We start from the raw sequence: 6,000 nt of genomic DNA, 5'->3' as shown, positions 1-6,000 counted from the left end.
AAGATCTACCACCCGACAACAACACAAACAACAACAATTGGAAGACTCTGCCACCGATGGGTCCACAGTAACGGACTCAACAGTAGCGGATTCGATAGACTTATCAACAGTAGACAATTCTACCATATATAATGGTAAAGCACCTAAAAGAGCAGATAATAATAGACAACAACGAGAACGAAGTCAACAAAGACAAAGGAATAGGCAACAGCAGTCGAGAAATATTGCTTATCAAGGTATGTGATGCCGTTCCATTAAATGTGATGTCCCTCCAGTGTGAGAATAAATTAACGCATAGTTTATACAGTGTAAAAGGACAGAATGGTATTCTTTCCCTCATTTCTTTTTTTTTTTTTTTTTTCTTCTTCTTTTTTTTTTTCGCCCCCTTCCACTTCACTTATATATTGGTTTTACACACATGAACAATGTAAACACTTTCATACAAAACAGAAAATAGAAAAAAATGAAAATAATATAAAAAATAATAACAAAAAATAAAAAATAAAATAAAAGAGGAACATAAAAAAATAAAAAGAAGGGAACAATAACATGTTCAGTGTAATCTGTACTGAAAGAAGGAAAGGGATGGCGTGTAAAGCAGCTCAAAAAATAGGTACATACATAATATATCATATGTACACATACACTATTCCTTACATATATATATATATATATATATATATATATATATATATATATATATATATATATGTAGGTGAGTTACTTATTTTATATATATTCATAAAAAAAAAAAAAAATAAATATACATGGGAAAGGAAGGAAGGAAAAAACTTATTTTTGTTATAAAAATGATAATATATTTTTGTTATTAAAATGATCATCCATGAAAAAGGGAAGAAGAAAAAGAGATGTGGTACTATGTATATATATATAAATATATGTACATATATTTATATGTATATATATTCATATATATATATATACATACAGAAGAAGAATATATATATATATATATATATACCTAAAACATATGGTAACGCAGAAATTTTGATACAACAATTCATTAAGTTACAACTTCTGTGAAACAGAGAAAAAAAATTCCTCAAATATGTATTCTGCATAAATGTATAGGAAGAAACAGCGTACATTTTTAATACAGAAATCATTGTATACAAAGGAATTACATACCTAAAAACACAAATGGTAAAAAGGGAATAATATAACCAATATAATTCATTCACTTTTCCACTATTTTGAAAAAAAAAATGTGTATATATACACATAGTAGTTTATGTGTACCCATATATATATATGTTCCATGTGTATATCATATAATGTAGTGTAAATGTATGGATGTATACACATATGTATTTTGCGTTGATTGTATATTTTTTTTGTAGGATGCATGTTTAGGTAAGTTACCTTCAAATCAAGTGTATAAGAAGTTGGACGCTAGTGAAAACCTGTACGCCACTAATCCTACTTCCGCTGTAAGCGTAAGTGCAGTTTTGGGAACATTGAGCGCCTATCATGATAAATATGATTGTACGAAAAAGATTGCCGCAGCATGGTATTATATAACTCAAATGATGAACAGCAGTAAGGATGCTGCTACCTATGAGGAACGCTATAATTTCTTCTATTATTGGTTGGGGCATTTATTACATAACAAATTAATGAACAAGGATCACTTCAGTACCGATTTAAATGCAATATGCAAAATATTGGATTCGTCATTCTACAGTGACAAATATGAACTTAGGTACACTAGCAGCAGTAAAGCACTTTTCGACCGGAGGAAAACAGTATTCGACTATTGGAACAACTATCAAACCATAAAGGATTATTTAGAAAATAGTGATAATTGCGGCTGTGGGGGAAAATATTCCAAATACCTGGACAAAATTGACCATGACTACAATGAAATGAATAGTTATTGCTTGCGGCAGGGCATGGAAGATGATCCATACTGTAAGAAGGTTAAGGAAGTGTTTGATGGTGGCAACCATCCAAATGATTTAAAATCAACATGTGAATCTAAACATAAGGAACACTTTACCTCCTTGTCAAAAGTAGCAGAAGAAGTGGCCGTTAGTTCATATTCGGAGTGTATATTTTAATAATATATACGCACATATAATGCTCTATATATATATACACATATGTTGTATATGTATATGTGTGTATATACATACATATATATATATATATGCAAAGTTCAACTGTTCCAAGTACATGTCGAAAATATGCACATTTCATATGCTAAATGCATGTGCAAAATAGACATTCCAATAGTGCACTCATATAATGTTCCATATATATATATATATGTATATGTATATATATGTAGGGGGCACATAGGTGTGTCCATATTTATTCTATATTTTCTCCTTTAATTACACATTTTGTAGGGGAAGACAGGTTCAAATTCAAAAAAATTACCTTCAGAACAAGCATATGCTCTATTAGATGGAGGTCCATGGTGTCAAGTACTTAATAAGGAGCAGAAGAAGGAGCAAACCATAAAGGGGGAACTAGAAAAAATATTGAATAATCACACATATATTCCTAAGGAGCATGCCAATAAAATTCTGCAAAACTACTGTTATGCATGGTGGATAAGCGAACAATTGAAGTTGAAGCCTGATGAAAATGCACCCTGTTACTTTTTATACTTTTGGATTGGTGCCAAAATAAAGGACAATTTAAAGGGAAAAAGCGATCGGGATAAAAAATTGTGGGAAGTTATGAGTTACATTTACAAAGAACTGGAGAAATTCATTTGGGACGATGAAAAGGAAAGGGTGTGCGAAGATTTATACCCAAAAATTAGCATACCATACTTCGAAGTGCTTAAAGAATTTTTCGATTATGAATATAACATTAAAGCTTTAAAGGAAAATTCGAAGTGTAATGGATATGTCAGTTCTACACAGTATACTGCACATCTTACTGCAGTTAAGTCAACATATGCAGAGTTATGTACTCATTGTATTACTCCTAGGAATAAAACTCCTAGGAATACATATTGTAAAAATTTTGAGGAAGAATATATAAACACTGGGAAGTGCACCCCACCGGAGGAACTACCAGAACAACTAACATGCACTGCAGTCAAACCTGCGACCGCAGCAAAACCGGTTGCTGCTAAACCAGCAGCAGTACGTCCACCCGCAGTTGTAGGCAGTGCAACCTGCAGTGAAGGTTCTTCCGGACCAGGTTCTACTGGAATGTGCAATCCTGGTAAATCTGGATCTGGTTCACAAGTCCCAACAGAAACAAAGAAACTGGAAGAAAACGGTCCTCCTGGTGGTAGTAGTGTTGTGCCTGGTGTGTCTGGTGGACTTGCCGCAATCGGACTACCAACAGTTCTTTTCTTTTTATATAAGGTTATAATTATTACTTTAATTATAATAGTAATTATAATTACAAATATACACACTTAAAAGTATATAAATAATAACATATTCATTACTATATATATTTTTTTGTTTTTTGCTTGTTTGTTGTTGTTATTGCGTTTGTTGTGTTTGTGATTGTTTGTTTTGTCTGTTTGTTGTGTTTGTTTTGTTTGTTTTGTTTGTTTGTGTTCTCTATTAAAAAAAATATGTATATACATACAAATACACACATATATACATTAATTGAACAATGCGCTGTATATGTGGGATACATTTTCACCCCTTCCTTTGCCCTCTTCTTTCCTTACTTCAGTACACTTCATTATTCTCTGGAATAAAAAACACCTTCTTTGGAAGCAGCAGCAGCAATAATATAAGGAACAGAAAAAAAAGAAGAACAATTAAAAGCGACTTTGACGACGACACACTCACGGAAGACGACACGTTAACAAGAGAATATTCCACAGAAGCTTCAACAGTAGGGGATTCTATTGACGAAGATTCTACCTTTTACGATGGGTCAACATCCAGAGGAAGGAGAACGAATAATCGTAGAAGAGGAAACAGGAATAATATTGCTTATCAACGTATGTAAAATACAACACAACACACATATTGGAATGTAACACACAACATGGAACACATTGTGTGTGTGTAATGTAACAACACAACACAACATACACATTCTGTGTGGAATGTAAACACACACATTATGTATGGAATGTTTAAACAATATATACACATTGTGTGTGTGGAATGTAACACCTAGAAGAGGAATGCCTTTCCCTCCCCCCTACTGGAGAACGGAAGGGGACGAACATAAATAAATGCGCATAGTTCATACAAATGTAACAACCACAATGGCACTTTCACTTCTTTCTCTTTCCTTCTTTTTTTTCCTTCCTACATTTTTTTTTCATTTGTTCCTTTTTTCCTTTTTTTATTCCTTCATTCTTTTCTTCATATTACTTTCTTTTCTTCCTTCCATTTGTATGTTTGTATAAGCACATAAGGAAAAAATATTCCCAGAAAGGGGCACGGATGTGGAAAAAGGTCCTGACATATGAAAAAATATTTTTTATTTTAAAAAAAAGGCGAAAACAAAAAACATTATAAAGATAAAAACTTATAACCCAAAAAAATTTAAATATTTTGGATCTTCGTGAAAAAAAATTTTTACTAAACAAATCAAAATAAGGAAAAAAATTTCCTTCACTTCCACTTATATTGATTTTGCACATAAACATCTAAACAATTTCATACAAAACAAAACGAGAAAAAAAAAAAAAAAATATTTACTACATCCTAAACCCGGAACTCTGAACTTCGAACTTGTTCCTTAGTAACTTCAACCCTATGAATACCATCCATAGGATCACCTTCCTTAGGAACAAAGTCATTCTTCCCTAAACATTAAAACCGAACATTGAACATCTTCCTTAGGGACACCAACCCTAAAAGAGGAATCTGAACATGGAGCATCTTCCTTTGGAACAAAGTCTTTCTTCCCTAAACCCGGAATCTGAACTTGGAACCTGTTCCTTAAGAACTTCTTCCTTAGGAACATTTTCCTCTTTCATGAATTCGCTTCCCATGAATTTTTTAACCAAAATTTCAAAAAAGTCCTCCTTTGTCGAATGCAGGCGCCCTTTTTCACATTCGTCTAAGACTTCTAAATGAATATCAATAATCATGCGGCGACGTACACCGCCACGACGACCGGCAGGGGGACCAACATGCCGTTTTTTCCTCCTTTTTAAAGGCGTAGAACGAGGTTTTCGTTCCTTTACAATGTAATATTCACGTGGACCATCCTGCTCGTCCACATGGTCAACAATCTGCTGTTCTAAGGTTGGACCGAGTGCTTTAGGAGCTCTTCTGTAACGTTTTTTTCCCTTACCAAGTATTCCAATGTACTACAAAAAAAGAAAAAAAAAAAAAAAAAAAGGGAAAAAAATGTTTTTTTTATAGGGGTGCGAAATGTTGCGCGCACGCAACAATAATTACTACTTCAAAATCCAAATTGCGAAATCCTACACCCTAAACTGTGAAACCTACAGAAACACACCCTAAAATGCGAAATCCTACACACACACATCCCTAAAATGCGAAATCCTATAGACACAACCTAAAATGTGAAATCCTACATACATACACCCCCAAAATGCGAAATCTGACACACACACCCCTAAAATGCGAAATCCTAAGCACCCCCACTGATTCATTCACCTGTATTATTTTCTTCTTTTCTTTTTTTTTTTTTTCTTCTTTTTTTTCTCTTTTTTTTGCGGAAAATATATTTTCTCCTTTTTTTTCTTACCTTCCAAAGGAGATAACTCATAACAGATATACCAAGCACGGCAGGAGCCAAAGGAAGGTATGGGGTAGGGAGGTCAATATTGCTAGTAAGTTTGGCAGGGGAAGGAACCGGAGCAGGAGCGGGAGCAGGAACCGGAGGGGCAGGACCTGAAGTAGTGAAGGGAAAGGAAGAAAATGGAAGGGGTGGAAGTGTTGTTTCCATATAGTTCAATGTGATAGTATGACCCTAAGGTGTTGTAGGTGCACCCTTTCCTGAGTGAACGTACTTCATCCGGAAGGTGGAAGGATGGGATCTAAGGAAAGAAGGAAAGGGAAGGAA

This window comes from Plasmodium coatneyi, chromosome 5, assembly GCF_001680005.1.
Source record: "Plasmodium coatneyi strain Hackeri chromosome 5, complete sequence".
Taxonomy (NCBI): Eukaryota; Apicomplexa; class Aconoidasida; order Haemosporida; family Plasmodiidae; genus Plasmodium; species Plasmodium coatneyi.
This window is presented reverse-complemented; position numbering follows the sequence as displayed.